The 17,962-nt window shown below is 38.8% G+C and overlaps 1 protein-coding gene and 1 long non-coding RNA gene across 5 annotated transcripts in view; one reads left to right on the plus strand and one right to left on the minus strand.

Annotated features, from left to right (window-relative positions):
- The window catches only part of LOC108527246 (transcriptional activator ptaB-like), a 359,382-nt gene that overhangs the window by 339,810 nt on the left and 1,610 nt on the right, over positions 1-17,962 (minus strand). The window lies entirely within an intron of this gene.
- Positions 4,037-17,806, plus strand: LOC108527264 (uncharacterized). Of its 3 annotated transcripts, none has more exons than XR_001884769.1 (3): positions 4,037-4,130; positions 4,237-4,390; positions 17,543-17,806. It is a non-coding gene; the product is annotated as an uncharacterized LOC108527264 (long non-coding RNA). The 3 variants fall into 3 exon arrangements; XR_001884768.1 differs by lacking the exon at positions 17,543-17,806 and adding an exon at positions 12,583-13,005; XR_001884770.1 differs by lacking the exon at positions 17,543-17,806 and adding an exon at positions 4,601-4,687.

The following is a 17,962-nucleotide window of genomic DNA, read 5'->3' on the forward strand; positions in this document are numbered from 1 at the left end:
AACAACCCCATCAAAAAGTGGACAAAGGATATGAACAGACACTTCTCAAAAGAAGACATTCATACAGCCAACAGACACATGAAAAAATGCTCATCATCACTAGCCATCAGATAAATGCAAATCAAAACCACAAGAGTCCATCTCACACCAGTTAGAATGGCAATCATTAAAAAGTCAGGAAACAACAGGTGCTGGAGAGGATGTGGAGAAATAGAAACACTTTTACACTGTTGGCGGGACTGTAAACTAGTTCAACCATTGTGGAAGGCAGTATGGTGATTCCTCAAGGATCTAGAACTAGAAATACCATTTGACCCAGCCATCCCATTACTGGGTATATACCCAAAGAATTGTAAATTCATTCTGCTATAAAGACACATGCACACGTATGTTTATTGTGGCACTATTTACAATAGCAAAGACTTGGAACCAACCCAAATGTCCATCAGTGACAGCCTGCATTAAGAAAATGTGGCACATATACACCACGGAATACTATGCAGCCATAAAAAAGGATGAGTTCATGTCCTTTGTAGGGACAGGGATGCAGATGGAAACCATTATTCTCAGCAAACTATTTCAAGAACAGAAAACGAAACACCGCATGTTCTCACTCACAGGTGGGAATTGAACAATGAGATCACTTGGACACAGGAAGGGGAACATCACACGCCAGGGCCTGTTGTGGGGTGGGTGTAGGGGGAAGGGATAGCATTAGGAGATATACCTAATGTAAATGACAAGTTAATGGGTGCAGCACACCAACATGGCACATGTATACATATGTAGCAAACCTGCACATTGTGCACATGTACCCTAGAACTAAAAGTACAATAAAAAATAAAAATAAAAAAATAAAAAATAAATTTAAAAAAAAAACCGTTATCAGGAAGACCCAGACTACAACCGAGCAACACACCTCCCGACCTCATCACATACTGCCAAGGACAGTGTCAAGTAATGTCTGACAATTCTGTCCTCATCTCATGCACCATTCTGACCAGCAGTTCATGGCACAATTCATGTCCTCACAGAATCCTGTTTTGAAATGGCTGATCTTTTTTTATTCAACCTGATTTCTCACTAATTCTGAAATCTAGCAAATATTAGAGAAGGCTGTTTATTTTTATAATCACCTAACAGACTCTATTAGATCATTTCCATGAACACTGAATCAGGTTTTAACAAAGTCAATTTGTGGACATGGCATTTTCTCTGCCTTTTAGGTTGTAGGTGGCCTATAAACCCACACTTAAGTGCATCCTGCAATGATTCCCAACCTGGAGACTTTGAAGAAAGCATCATAGTTTCATAAATAATCCTCACCATTGCAAAAAATGTAACAAGAATCATGCATTTGCGCATGATAAAGCTGCATGAATTAAATAAAGCAGTGGTGGACACACTGTGATCTGATGGCCAAATTGGTCCTAATACCTGTTTTTGCAAATAAAATTTTGTTATAATATAAACACATCCATTCATTTGTCTCTGACTGCTTTACACTATAAAAGAGTTAAATAGTTGAGACAGAGACTGTGTGGTTCAAAAAGCTCAAAATATTTACTATTTGGCACTTTGCAGAAAGAGTTAGCCAACACCTGAAATAAAGTATCACATTTCTTACTTTGGGTGCTGGGTGTAGCAACTGATATGGGACCCTTTTTTGACCATCTCACACTGACTGCTGCTTTAACTTTAGTGAATAAAGAGACTAAGTAACACATCTGATAGATTAAATCTTTCAAGATTTAAGGTGGAATCAAGAGAGTTTTCCTTCTTAATAAAGTATTTTCCTTACTCAGGCTTATCAAAATTAAAAAGGACTGTGCATGCATTTGTTTAAAGTTTCTACCCACTGGATAAGTTTAAGTAGCCTTCTTTTATTTTTCTTTTTTTTTCTTTTTATTTTTTTAACATGACTTATTTGGTCTCCAGTACTTTACAGAGCTAAGTATTCTGAGCCTTACATTGCATGTGCTTTTTAAGTAAACTATTTGGGATACAATGTTTTTCCCGGTTTGAAAATTCATAAGCATGGACTAATCCATATTGTACAAGATCAGAAAATGTTTGTAGCAAAGTTTAATGACAGTAGGAAATAACAGCTACACAATTTGAAATCACTGGTTTAGAAACCCAAAGCATACATAGTTTGGCATCAAGACACAATCTTTCCAGTCATGGTGGGTCACACCTGTAATCCCAGCACTTTGGGAGGTTTAGGTGGGAGGATCGTTTGAGCCCAAGAGTTCCAGACCAGCCTGGGCACAGGGCGAGACCCCATCCCTAAAAAAAAAAAAAAAAAAAAAAATGAGAGAGAGAGAGAAAATCTTCATTAAAGTCTGAGACTACGATTTTTAGAGAAGCTTCCTGTCTTCCACCTTCAAAACAATAGAAAGGGTCCCAGCAAATATCAATTTTATTACAGAAAAGACAAAGCTTGGAATTCGTGGTCTAAGAAACTTTCCCCTCACACTAGTCTCTTACAATTAGATCTGGGAAAAGGATATATTTACAGACTTGGGGGTCCTGACTACCTCACAACGAGACAAAGCATTACACATTCTGTTTTAAAACTTCCCTTCAAAATATTATCCTCATAAAGGATATACAAAAACAAGATCTCAAAGTCCCAGAATATTTTTCAGATCAGGGTTTCTGAGCCTTAGCCCTACTGACGTGTTGGGCCTGATAATTTGGCATTAGTAGGAGGCTGCATTGCGCATTGTAGGATATTTATCAGCATCCTTGGCCTCTACCTACTGGATGCCAGGAGCACCCCACCAATGGCTGTGACAGCCAAAATATGACTGAATGTCATATATGACTGAATGTCCCTAGAGGGAGGGCCAAAATCATCCCCATGGAGAAATGCCTCTCTAGAGAAGAGTTAAACCTTTAACTTGCCAAAAGATGGTTATTTTGTCCAACCTGTACAAACCAACTATCCATACAGTTGGAAGCAAAACCCGATTCCTTCCAAAGTAAAGCAGCTACAGGTCCTGTAACAGTTTTTTATCACAACCATGCTCAAAAAGAGGATCATTTCTTTTCTGAGAAAATTCCACCATTCGCGTTTCTCTGAGTTGTCATCTTTTCCTTTAGAACCCAGATTTCTTTCCCAGAATCTGATTAACACATAAAAGGCATCACAGGCATTCAGAAAGACTCATCTTCCAATTCTGTTTCCAAACCCCACCCTGATTCAACAGCAGTGATGGACAGTCTCTTGTAACTGATCAGAGAGAAAAAAAATAAAATAAAAATAAGTAGCCTGCATTTGCTAAAAGAGTCCACTATGAGAGATCATTGCTTTATGTATTGCACATTAACAGGATTTCATATGACAGCGCCAAAAGTCGAATGTTGTTGCTTCCCTTGTGATCCTTTTCAACCCCAATTCAATTACCATGCTCATTTTTCTGATGAATCATCAGTAGAAAGCCAGACTGTTTTTAGAGAGTGATATGATTCTCGACTCAAACAACAGACTGCTTTACCTACCTGACACCAAATAGACACTTAGTCTAGCCCTGAAGAAGGTTAGACCTTAGTTGCTAACCCAGTGCAAAATTAACCCTTTATAGAACTTGGAGTTTTTCAAAGACAGCTGTTATGCAACTGACACCAAAGAAAAATGAAAAAAAAAAAAAAAAAAAAAAAAAAAAAAACTAAACAATGTAGTGAAGTGTGTGTTGTTACTTTATTGTTGTAACTCTACATCAGATAGCCTCAGAGATGCAAATCTCAGCTCTAGGATACAATTAAATTGATGCATCAAAATAAAGACTTCACATAAATTTTCAAACATCACAGCAGCTGTGAAATGTTAGGTCTTCAATATTGCTTTTCCCTCAAGGATTTTCTTTTTTCTCTACGTCTTCTTCCTTCACTAAAAGGATACACAACCAGAGAAGCAACATCTGCCATGTTGATATTGCCACAGATAGTGAATCTCTATAGAATTCAGGGACTGGTGTCATAAACAAGGAGGTTTCTTTGAATTCCAAAATTGCCTGGAAACTGAAAGTAGAACAAATGGACACACGACCACCCAATATTTAGGCTGTGCCTCCCAGCTGGCGTGATTCTGAGCTGAGTGCTTTTGCTACAATCACATACAGAAAGTGAGTGCACATTTCTGAGTAGTGAGCATGGGAAGACACAATAGTTACAGCAAGGAGTTACAACAGTTTTTCCTCATTCTTGCTCCTTATTCATGTGCCCTTCTAGGTTTCAAGTTGCTTGAAGCTGTTGACATCACAGACACCAAGAGTCCATATTTTCACTAGTAAATCTCAGTGGTAAAAGTGAACTCCCTGATGCACAGGACTCTGGAATGAGCTCTAGCTTCATGTCTTCAGTTCAAACATAAAGAAATAAGAAGGTAATGACTAAAGGGCAATTATGGTTGCCTTGGTTACATCTCCAACTTTTGGCAAATATGTTAGTCTTTCTGTATCTCTATGTTTTAATACTTATTTAAATGGTATGTAAAAATACCAGAAAGATGTCATTTTTATTGGCATAGCTATGTATCTTTTTCTTTCTTGATTATTGTTCTCTGTATCGACTGTATTCTCATCCCTTGGTTCAGATTATCTGCCACTGCTGAAATGGAGGAGACAGAGCTGACATCTCCCACTCTCACTGTCTTCCATGCATTGCTACATTCTGAATGTGATGCCCAGGGGCCTCCTGGCTAACTGGATGTGTAAATAAGAATTTTAGATCACTTCAAGGTGTCATTCAAATTTTCATCCTAGCTAACAGGGAGGAAATTCACCAAATCCACCCTGGGGCCATTTCCCCATCTCTTTTCCTGCTGACAGTTAATGCGCCAGACAAAGGCACAGCAAGTCTCATATTAGGATCTTTCAGTACTAACTCCCCCATCCTTCCTCCAATCTTAAAAAGATTACTCTTCTCACTCATGGATTTAGAAGAAGAAATACAAGAAGGACTAAAAGGTAATATCTATTATCAGACTTCTTTTCATATATATTCTTTTTCTTATTTATCGATATCTAAAACCACTAGCAATCATAACGTACTTGAAATTTTATTGAGTAAGATGTAAGAGGAAGAATAGGACAAACACCTTAAGAGTGCAACTTTGTAACTTGGTATTCTTTATCCATTATATAATTTGAAAATTATTCCCTACATTGTTGTTGCAAGCATGGAGGCTCTTTGATGATATTAGATTTGGGCTCTTGGCAAGATTTCTCTGCCTGTGTATTCTGACAGTAAGTACCATTATAGTAACCCCCACAGTGTGAAGACAATCATTAGTAAATGGCCAAGAGGAGATGTCAATGGTGCTTCAGGCAGTGGTTCCACTAACCCCACTAATAAAGGCTTTGAACTTGAGTAATAGAAAAGCTATCTCTTGGAACCCCTTTACCAAAGACTGCTTTCTATAACGGTCAAGGGCAAATACCAAGATTCAACAGGAATACCTAAGTAAAAATAGTAACCCTACTAGCCAAAGGTTTTGAAAGAGATCTTGCTCTAAGCTGCCTCTATACACAACAATATTGGTAATTCTAAAACAATTTGTAAGTCACCAAGAACGTAAAGCAAACCCAGGGAAGTTGTAAAATCTCCGTCCTTGTCAAAGGACTTGCTTCACAGCTTCTCAGAACAACAGCTGAGGCAGGCTAGGAGAGGTAAAGTCATACTCCGTAACATCCCCGTCCTATAAAACTCTCTGCAATAATAGATACACTCTATATCTGCACTGTGCAACATAGTAGCCATTTGACTTATGGCTTTTAAGCATTTGAAGTGGAGCTGTGCAAATGAGTGACTGAATTTTTAATTTAATTTTAATCATGTTTAAATGTAAATAGTCACATGTGTCAATTGACCATTATATTGAATAATTCAGGTTTAGAAATTGAGGAGGGGAGCAATGAAGATTGAGTGTCTGGTCTAAGCAAGGGAGAAGGCATTGCTAAGAAAGCTGTAAGCCTAGCAAGGACAGAACCAGAGTTTCATCTTGTACACCACCTCCAACTGATGGCTAAGGAATGCCTGCTTCCAAGGTGAAGGCTGAACTCAATAGGAAAGAGTGCTGTGATTAGTTTGCAATGACTAACATGAACCCAGGAAGGGGAGCTGGTGGCACATTTCCTGCGTATTTCCCAAGGCCAATATGGCGAGCGGAACTTAAACCCTGCAAACAAAGTAGAAAGAAGTAAACAAGGACAGGTTCTGAGGCTCTAAGATACATGGCCATTCCAGAGAACAGGCTGGATTATGGTTATGTGTTTGCTGCCTTGAATAAACATGGTTAGACAGGGGGTCTGAATATATGCCTACAGCTAAGGGGCCACTGGTGTCAAGTATTTTTCTTTTTTGGTTGTTTATTATCTGTAATGTTTATTTAGTTGTTTACTTGTTTAGTATCTCTCTTTCTCCCCCACTAAAATATGGGCTGCATAAGAACATTGACCATCCTGTCCAAGGAAGTAAGTCCTAGATAAAAGATTATCAAAATAGGTACCCTGAAATGATTGCTACTACATTAGGATTGGAGAAATTGCCTGAAAAGACAGACCTGTCCCTATCCTCATGACATACATTAGACAGATTTTGCAACTAAGAATGTGTGATGTCACATCAACAGGGACTTTACTTATTTTTTCTAATTTAAGTTCAGGGGTACATGTGCAGGTAAACTTGTATCATGGGGGTTTGTTGTACAGATTATTGCACCACCTAGATATTAAGCCTAGTACCCATTAGTTATTTTTCCTGATGCTCTTCCTTCTCCCACCCTCCAACCTCCAACAGGCCCCAGTGTGTGTTTTTCCCCTCTATCTGAGGAACCTGACTTATAAGGTATGCAGGGAAAGGTTCAAATTAGGGAAAGCTTCCTTGAGGTATTGAACTGAATTTTGAAGGCTGAGTAGGAATTAACTGGGTGACAAGAAAGTGACAGAGAATGAAGGAAGAGCATTCTAGGCAAAGGGAATGACTTGAGCAAAGGCTTGGGGTAGGACATTGTGAGCTCAAAAATCTCCAAAATATATATATATATTTTTAAAGGGTTATTATTACTTTCATCCAAAAGCAAGCAAGATAGGCAGGAGAGCAGGTTTTCAGGGTCAGTTGAAGAGGCCCCTGGTGGTGTCCTGCCACTCAAATCCAGCCCCTTGGACCTCCTGGGCACACGAACCCATGTAGTATCATCTGAGGGTATCTTCTCAGGAAAGACTATATGATCCTATGCACCCTATTCCCCAGCTCCTTTAACTCTGATGTTCTTTTGTTCAATTCCTTAAATAGAATAATAGAAAACCGTGAATGCAGGTGGGATTCATTTATCCAACAAAACTAAAGTGACGGACAGATATATATTCAGATTTGTGCAAGAATTTACAATAGGCTTTGCTCATGCACTATTGAATTTGAGTTTCGGGTCTAGACAGTTCCTGAACAGTAAAGGATACTGAGACTCAAAGAAAATGTGACTTGTCCAAGAGTTCACCATTAGAAAGGGTAGATCCAGGATTCAATATCGTACCATCCAAGTCCCACATTCTTTCCTACAAGAGCAGTTTTTTCCCAAATGGGGGTTTCCATGGGAAATACAGAGTCAGATTCTTAATGACACAAACCCTACCAACATGCAACTTAAAAAAAAAAATTATTGTGCTGATTTTTGTTCTGCCAGTGAAAGCACTCTTTCAAAGAGCCTTCCCTTCTCCAGCCAGGAAGACTAGCATTCTAAAACACACGTACATTGTGGTTAGAGGCTTTGGGGAGCTGCATCAGAAACTTCTAAGGCCACTTATTCAGAAAGGTAATATTGTTCCTCCAATTCAAATCCAGAGTCTTGCTTTGAACTATTTTTAAAGTCAATTTGAAGAACCTGGAATCATTCATAGGGCCTCATTAGTTCTGAAATACAATGAGTCATTTTCAGACTCACAGATCGAATGCCCCAAAGCACATTCAACAATGACAGCTCTTATATCCTGAGAGCCTATAAAGGCACAGATGTTTTACATGCATCCTATAAGAAGGGTGACTAACTTTCCTGGTTTACCTGAGATGGAGAACTTTCAGTGTTAAACTAAGATGAGTTAGTAACCCTGCTCATAATTCAATCCTGTAACTTCAGCTATAGTAAGAAGACCTTATCCATCATCTTTATTGATAAGAAAATCAAGACCAGTGTTCATATGGTTTGCCCAAGGTCCTTACAGCCTGTAGAAACACAACTGGGGTTTAAAATGGGGTCCAATTCCCAGGAATGACCCCAAACCTAGGCCTGTGGGTAACAAAGCAGTGCAATTTAGCTGAGAGATGCACATCCCTGGGTGCTGACATGTAAATGAACACTTCAGATCTTCCACTTCTCTGGAGAACTCTCACTGTTCTATCTTCTGAAATGGATAGGATTTTTTCTTCAGGACTGAAATAAAACTGGGAGCCTTCTCTTTGCCTTAAGCTCAATGTTCCAATTTGCATGTCAGTGCCAGCAGTGTTATTTCACCTGAGGGCTGCTTTTAAAACACCTAGAGCAGTGCAAGGGATTTGGCTGGGAAACTAACCAGTCATTTGTGGAGAACAAGCCTTGGAGTCACACCTGAGGAAGTGGAAAGAGTATATCAGGAAGACTTAAATGTAATTCCTTCTCTGACATCTACTAGCTGTGTGACCTCAGGGTTAATAATAGGTATGTCTCAGGATTACTGTAAAGCATAAGATGAGACCACCTGATGTGAATCTACCTTGCTCTGTGACTGGCACATGATAAATGCCCAATAAATGCTAGTTCACCAACAATCCTAACAAAGCAAGCTTGAAATGTCCCTCACCTTGGAATCTCCTCAAACTTCCACTAGGGTTTCTGAAACCTAAATCTAGGTGAAAATAATAGATTGTATCAATAAAGAATATAAACGACCCAATTTTTTCTAAGACAGGGCAAAGATTTGAACAGACTTTTACCAAAGAAAATAGAGATAGCAATTAAGCATGTAAAAAGATGCTCAATATCATTATTTAATAGGGAAATACAAATTAAAGCCACAGTGAGATATCATTGTACATCTACTTGAATAGCTAAAATTAAAAATACCGCCAATGCCAAGTGTTCACATGATGTGAAGGAAATGGAACTCTCAAGGACCGGAACTGATAGAAATGTGAAACCATTGAGCTACTTTTAACAATAGATTGGCAACTTCTTGTAAAGTTAAACACACACTTATGTGACCCAACAATCTCATCCCCAGAAATTCATCCAAAAGAAATGAAAATGTCCTCACACTCACAAAACAAAGCTGATAGCAGCTTTATTCATAAAAGCCAAAAATTTGTGAGCAACCCAAATGTACATCATCAGGTAAACAGAAAAGCAACATGGGGTATACATCCATACAGTGAAATATTACTGAGTAAGAAAAACGAACTATTGATACATACAACAAAATGGGTGGATATCAAATAAATGTTGTTAAGCAAAGGAAGCCGGATACAAAGGGATATATATTATCTGATTCAATTTACAGAAAATTTTGGAAAAGATTGGGAAAAGGTGAGGGAATTATGCAGCAAGGAATGCAAAAGAACTCTTGAGGATGACGGAAACATCCTAATTGTGGTGGTTACAGAAGTGTACACATTTGTCAAAACCCAAACTATAGATTTAAAAAGGGTGAGATTTACTGTCTGTAAATTATATAGAAATTAATTACTTAAAAAACAGATTGTATTCCATGGCGGATATGTGCCATATTTTCTTTATCTAGTCTATCATTGATGGGCATTTGGGTTGGTTCCAAGTATTTGCTATTGTGAACAGGGCCGTAATAAACATACATGTGCATGTGTCTTTATAGTAGAATGATTTATAATCTTTTGGGTATACACCCAGTAATGGGATTACTGGGTCTTAAAGTATAATAAAAATAAATAAAAATAAAAATAAAACATTGTACAGAACAAGGAGGTCTAACGTGGGGGGGGGGATGTAAGTCTGGGAAAAGCATATGGGAGGAAGCATGGGACAGATGGACAGCGCAGAGCCAGCCACTAGTTCTTGCAAATGAATCGTGACCTGTGCCTCTGATTATTTGCGGAGCATCTCAGGAAATAAAGGAGCCATGCACTGATCAGTGTGTCTATGTGTCCCACAGTCTCATTTCGTTTGGCTATTCATTGGAACGCTTGTTAGGTCAATACTTTATCTTACAAAACATGTTAAATGGCCTCAATTTTTAAGAATATGCTACCAGAATCACTACTCCTTCTGCTGCCTCCAGTTGTGTTTTTGAGTGAGCTCAGGAATATCTTATTTTAATTACTTTTAGAGGTAAAAACAACAGGCTAGTCTAAGAGCATGAATCCATCTTACCACTGACAGTAACTCTGCCATGGCTGTGCCTATGAGAAAAAGAAGATAAACTCAGCAAAAATTCCTCAGCCCAATCTCAGGCTTGGCACAGGTGCCCCCAGCCCCCATCCATAAGGAAGTACACAGAGGTCTACAGAGAAGTGAGGACAATGAGGACAGAGGGGTGTGATGGGCTATGATGGGATAAGACAGGATGCACATGAGAGAGATGGGTTGGGAAAGGGTTAAGGCTGCTACCTATTCTTTCTCAAGAAAGGCTACTCTATCCTGACATAAGTTTTATTTATCATTTTTGGTGCTTAAATGCACTTCATGTATGAAATGATGTAATATCCTCTCTTGTCATAAATAAACAGGAGTTAATTCTATTTTTGTCTCTACATTTTCTTTTAAATTTACTGATGCAGGGAATTCCCAAGTCTGGAAACCCCTGCTGGACAGTGTTAGACCTGCTATGACAGCCTCAAAGTTTTACTCTCAACCTATTTGTAAGATAAAGTCCAAACTTCCTGGCATGGCATTACAAGGCCTTCATGATAAATATACCTCTAGCTATTACCTCTACTCAATTCTATGACAAACTTCTGAATCTTTCTCAGCCATTCCAAATACTGACTCATTCCCTCTATCTGGAAAGCTCTTGCTCTGCATTTCCTACTCCTCTTAAACCTGGTGAAATGGCTTCTTTCCATGCAGCCTCCATTCAGGGAGGGCAGCTGAGCCCCTCTCTGCAATACCTCTTATTCTCATCTCCTTCATGGCCCTCACCCTCTTATAGCATTATGATCTGTGTATAAGTGTGTCTCCTCCACTGAACTGTGGAGGAGTTTTAACTTCTTGAACTTTGCAGTTCCAGCTAATACATGTTGACTGAACGCATCAATGCAGAATTCAGCATAACCGCTATTTATTGAGCACCTCCTACAGGCTAGGCATGGTGCCAGAAGAATGTGTGCCCAGGAATGAACAGCTTACTTCCAACACTTGCCACCCAAAAATCAGAAACTAACATTGTCCATGATTCCACCACCTACAGGACTTCCTCAGTAGGGTACAGGGGTCAAAATGTGAGGACAGAAACGTTTGGACATGTAAATTCAAAGGTCAAAGAAAAAGCTTTAGAAATTTGAGCAATAAATCAGTTTGCTTTAATTTACAGGCAGACAAAAATTATTAATATATTTTATTCTAAAGGACAGAAGTACCATGAAAGGTCTGTATTTTAAAACATCAGGGCCCAATTGCACCCATTGTCAGATTATCTGTTCAGGAGATGTGTGCTGCTGATCTCATTTTCTAAGTTGAGAAACTAAGAATTCTGAAATTCTAAAGCAGACTCCAAATGTTTCATGTAACCATATAAGAACTCAGAGAAGATTAGTTTCCTAAGAAGAGGAGGGACTTTGACTTATGTCACCTGGATGCATGTTCCAGGTTAAAAGGTATTCAAGTGCCAGCTCTGCCTTTGGGCAAATCACTTATGGGACCTCAATTTTCTCCTATGTAAAAATAAAGAAGGGAGATTAGGTAAATGAGACCCAGTGGGATATGCATTCCAATCCAGTTTTCTAATTCTAGGAGTCTTATTTTGCATATAGAAATACGGATCAGCCAGGTGCAGTGGTTCACGCCTGTAATCCCAACACTTCAGGAGGCCGAGGTGGGCGGATCACAAGGTCAGGAGTTTGAGACCAGCCTGACCAACATGGTGAAACCTCGTCTCTACTAAAACTACAAAAATTAGCCAGGGGTGGTGGCACGTGCCTGTAATCCCAGCTACTCAAGAGACTGAGGCAGGAGAATGGCGTGAACCCAGGAGGCGGAGGTTGCAGTGAGCCGAGATCGCGCCACTGCACTCCAGCCTAGGCAACAGAGTGAGGCTCTGTCTAAATAAATAAATAAATAAATAAATAAATAAATAAGGATCAAGTTATCTGCCTTTCTTCCTGTACATAAGTACGTGATAGATTCAATACTTTCCTCTGTATTCTTTCTTTTAAAATGGTAGGAATACAATGCTACAAAATATTCCAGATTCTTGTCTAAATATGTGTCTGTTTCTCCCTCTCCTTTTTTCTCATTCTCTTTCTCGTTCTTTCTCTCTGCCTCTTTCTATCTAGGAAAGGAGTGATAATGGTTATTTTGGCAACTAATATCTATTGTCTTTGGTCTGATAACAGCACCATGATTTTTTTTTTTCCCAGGAATTATACCCCATCCAAAAGATACAATTTGAAGGACACTACATTGAAGATTCCCACCTTACCCTGGCCAAGAAGCAGCTATCTGATGCAAGAGAGGCCAGTTAGATAACCTTCCCATAAAATCCAGGTCTTGAGCAGAGCAGCATAAAGGCGAAAATGGCTGGGATTTATTTTCTTATGTCAGTGCCCCTAAGAAACCTTTCAGTACTTTCTACTACTTAAATCTGAGCAACTCTTGTGTCAGCATTTCCCCAAAACTAGTTTTGTCATTTTCCCTTTGATTTCTGTAATTACCTTAAAATTTTACAACATAATATTTTGCTCAAAGTCAAGTCAGTTTCTGTTTCCTGAAACCAAAGAGCCCTAACAGATACCACTTTTTAACTCAATCATTTTTTAAGTCTTAAGATTTGCCATCTAATCTTCCTGAAAAGCCATAAATATAATGTGCAAAAGAAGAGCAATCCATTTGCTTTACTAGGGTCTTAGGCATATTTCTGGGGCCCGGGGTAGGATATAGGGACTTTTCATCCTGCTCTTCCTTGGCTTTCCTGATGAGAAAAGAGCAGACTATTGACAAGTCAGGATAACTATTTTCTAAACTTCTGCCCACCAGGACCTGAGAACATCTTAAGGACCACAGGCCAAAACCAGGTGGATGAGCACCAGCTTGGTTTGACTGTAGAAAAGTATGTCTGTGTCATTTCCAGTCCCAGAACCCTCTAGTGAACTGAAAAATTGAGGAGACTTGAAGCCCCAACTCATAAAATTTATTCACTATTATTGAGCAGTCATTACCTGTGAAGCACTGAATCAAAAACTCTATACATTTTATCTCATTTGAGCCATATAATAACCATAGACGGTTAGCACTATAATTATTCCTATTTGACAGATAAAAGGGTTAAGCTTTGGAAAGGTTAAGACTTTGTCTAAGGTCAAGAGCTAATAAAAGACAAAGCCAGGATCAAACTGGGGTCTTTTTTATTTCACAGTCAACAGTTTTAATCACATGGACATCCTACCTATTGTGGAAACGTTTCTGCTTCTGTGCCAGAAGTCAGAGTTCACCTGGCTAATATACAATGTAAAACCAAAAAGGCTTCCATTAGATTTCATGCCAGAAACAATCACCCAAGGGGTTAGGCATCAAAGTGAACTACCTTGAATTTATCCATTTCCTTTTATCCTCTGCCTGCCACTTGAGACTTTGCTGTCGTCTGTGTACTGACAAACCCTGTCTTACCTGGAGCAGGAATGTTTTTCAGGTTAAAACAAAAAAGGAAGACCATTATTCCTCACAAGTTAACAGCACTCAAGAGCTTTGCCAAAGCTGTAACTCCCCCAGGGCTCACTGCAGTTGATGCAGAACTTCAGGGACCTCCAAATTTGTACTTTGCAAGCTGCTCCTACTCAGCAGATAAAAGGGAGAGATAGTCACACAGAACTTAAATTTGACTCTTAAATACCCTCTCACAGAGCCTTTCAGGTATAAAGACCACCTTAAAGACTGAAAGAATAGAATGGAAAGCAACTATATGTTACACATTCACTCAAAAAAAATTTTACTACACAAGTTAACTAGTAGTTTTGTACAAATGTTCATTTCTTTATTGTAATATACATACCTTGATTATGTAGGATGTTAATATTAGAGGAGACTGGGCAAAGGATATATCTTTGCATCTCTTCTATAAATGTAAATTTATTTCCAAAATAAACGGCTTTCAAAAATGTAATGACATTCTTGAGAAGAGTCCCTACAGTATGCTCCTAAAGAATGACTGTTAGGACAGCATTACTGATGGAAGGCAGGTGAAGTGAGAATTGAGTCATTTTCATCAATGAGGTATCATTGGTAGCAACAGTACAGAGTTCCTCTAATCCAAAGCCATGGGAATAACACATCCTGCAAACCAAGGATTTAATCAGAGCTGAGCAAAAAAGAGAGTTTGGTCACAATGCTTCACATCTGAGCCATAAACATATCTTCTATATAAAACACTGTAGTAAATAGTATTGGCAGAGGGAAGGTGAAGCTGGTGTAGGATGTGAGGAAGCAAGTAAAAGGGAGGACAGAAAGCACCATTCATATATTCATGAATGAGATGAACCTGAAGGAAGCCAATAATCATTTTTATTTAGCATCTAGGATCAGATCGGGGAAGAATTTCCACATTTGCATAAGTAACTTTATAATACAGAGGGAATAAGACACTGGAGTGCAGGTCCTTGACACAAGAAACTTTTCTTTAACTTTTCCAAAGAAAGTTTCAGAAACACCCACCCAAGAGTTATTTGGTATAACCAAAGCATTTCAGAAGAATTTTAAAAAGCAATGAAAGGATGAAATATTTAGAGCCTGTAAAAAACTTTCTAAGAAAGTCCTGAGGATGATCAAACCCAGAATCAAGAGCACTTTCAAGAATTTGAAGGTCTCTTACTTAAGGACCATGATCATTCAATCTTCTTTGCTAAGACCAGAAGGAAATATCTCACTAGGTCACCAAAGGTGATTACAATATTATCTTTGGATGTCATTGCAAAGAGAAGAGGCTGCTTTTTGTAAGGGTTTAATATAAACCTGCCTTAAAGCACAGAGGAAGAATAGATGGTCTATTTCAGGTCTGTTTCCTCCCCAATTCATGGAATCAAAGCAATATAATATGCAGCTGCTTTAATATTTCTTTGAAGAGTATTTGCTAGAGAGGAATCAGGAAACATTATTCTAGGACAGAAAGCACCAGTCACATCATGAAACTCAGGCGTAAAAAACCCCTTGACTGATCCAGTTTTCTAACCTGTCTTCCTATTTCATAGACTTTCTGAGGACATATGACCACGAACCTGAAATTTAGGAGACAAGCTGATCTGGCGCTAAGCTCTGATTTCTTTTCCAATAAGACAACTGAGACAAATTCATATGAGAATAAATCATGGCCCTAAACCAGAATCTTAAAAAAAAAAAAATGCCATTAGCCCCTGATACTTTATTTTCAAGGGGTATATCCACTCCCATCCTATTTGTAATACCCTTAAGGCAAAGTTAAAGTAAATAATTCAGTTTTTGAAATTTGTATTTTATTGCTCTCATTAATGAAAACATAATCATCTGGTACATTATGTTTGTATATTACTGTTTGAAAACCATACTGTGATAAACTCCTCCACCTCACCCCAAACAGCTTGATAAAACCCCGTTTCACTTTATACCAGTTTGTCTTCTATTTATATTTTAATGGAATAATTTGGCCAGACATCCAAAGGACTTCCTACTAATGAAATATGAATTTTCTAAGAAAAATCAATTTATAACTTGCCTTAGTATCCATCAAAGACAAGAACAGTTATTAAAGTCTGAAACACAGCAACCATCCTCAGACTCGAAAGAACCAGTAGGACAGTATCAGAGGCAAGCAAAGGGTTAACACAGCTGCTTTCTAGGTTAAGAGAAGGATGCCACATAATTTTTTAAGACAAACACCTGGAGGTAAAAAAAGTATTTTTGTTTCCACCTCAAGAAATCGCAGACTAAACATGAAGCAAATTACATCATCAGAATACTCAATTATCTGAACATGCTAATTAACTAAATGTAATCAACCTGCTTTCAGTCCTCTTTTAACCTGCTGTAATATTTCTAGTGCATTGCCTTCCCTATTTCTCACAACTGGTAGAACGTTAGACAGTCTGCATGGTGCATCAAAGGGAAACAAATAAGCACAGATTTCTGCTGATGGCAGGAATTTCTCATGCTCAGGGCATATGAATCAACAATATGGAAATACCAGTACTGGCTGTATATTTTAATTATTCTCCACACCTATTTTGCAAAAGAGACTTAAAGTTCAATTAGGTAATTGATGCTCAGTTATGGTTATTTCATAAAACTGAGCGCAGACAGTCATTTAAAGTAGTAAATATGCAGTCATGACAGAATTAAATATTCATGAAATCAAGAGCGACTGGAAAGCTGAGGATATCAGAATATTAAAATTCATCATAGTTTTCACAATGTAAATCTTGTATGCATTTGTAAGGCACCCCGGTCGCATCTAGAGTGTGTTCAAATTCTAGTTCCTTGGTAAACTTCCATTTAAATAACAATATTGATTTTGGAAGATAAACAACAATTTTGATTCTTAGCTCAGTTTCAAAATGCAAAACAATTCTGAACATTTGCAAATCTGAACTTGTTAAATGAGCCTGTCTCCAAACACAGAACAGCAATTCAATGTGATCCCGACATGTTTCCAGTATTTATTTAATCCACTAGTATCTTAGGAAAGCTCTAACAGAAACCAAGGCAATCTCCATTAAGGGGCACTTCATGACACACAATTCCTTTCTGACTAGCAGAAGTGCCCATTTTCCCGCACACTTCCTTAAGTGAGGAAAAGTGAGAAAGTAGATTGACTGACTCATTTGGTTCCAATAGTCTGATTTGCTGAACCAACTTTTCCCCAATATTACCAGCCAGTTTCAAAATACATTAACAAATATACAGTGTACAGTTTATACAGATAAAACAAAGCAACATTAGCTTCCACAAAACTAAACTCCGAGTGTGTGAAGGAAGACTGCTCAGAGACAAAGCTGTAATAAACACACCCTACTAATACTATCAAGGCAGTATTTTCTATGCCATTTCCTCTACTTTACAATTTTCTCAGCGGAAGAGACATCAGCACCAGAACATAACATTCAAGCCATTTTTTACTAGAATCCAATTACCTGAAGAACTCCTCTTTCCACAGCAAGTAGCAGCTATCCCCTGGTCTACAATGACACAGCAGGGCTGCAAAAGATTTGTAGGGCTCATCTGCTGCCAGGCACTTGATCCCTGCCCTCCTAGAAGGAGGATGCCAGGTCAAGAGGAGGACCTCCAGCTTAGAGCAGGGTTAAGCAGGGCACTCCATTCTGCAAATGAGCCAAACTTTGCTCCCATTGTTATCTTTAGGTTGATGTCACCACCCTCCAAGGAGTCTCAGAAGCCACTTGGCAGCTCCTAAAGAAATGTTTCTGCTAGACCTATATCATCCAAATAAGCCTCAATTAAACTGCGAGGGCAAGCAAAGGTCTCATCACTGCTTTACTGAGGTGCTGTGCTCTCCCAGAGCATCACACCGCATGTACCAGAAGACTTTTCTCTGCACACACCGCTGAACACTGAAACCAGGACAGACTTCTACACATACCCTCCAGTTCGGAAAGTCACTATCGCCCATGGATTCCCTTAAATCGTAAGCCTTCTTCACATCTGCCACCCCCACCCCCACACAAACGAGGGAAGGGGGTTGGGGAGCGGAGGGGTTAAAGTGACAGCCACGACAGCAACTCCTTGGTTTTGTTCAAAAGGTAGCACAGCGCCAACACTGTG

Source organism: Rhinopithecus bieti, unplaced genomic scaffold, assembly GCF_001698545.2.
Source record: "Rhinopithecus bieti isolate Rb0 unplaced genomic scaffold, ASM169854v2 scaffold_60, whole genome shotgun sequence".
Classification (NCBI taxonomy): Eukaryota; Metazoa; Chordata; class Mammalia; order Primates; family Cercopithecidae; genus Rhinopithecus; species Rhinopithecus bieti.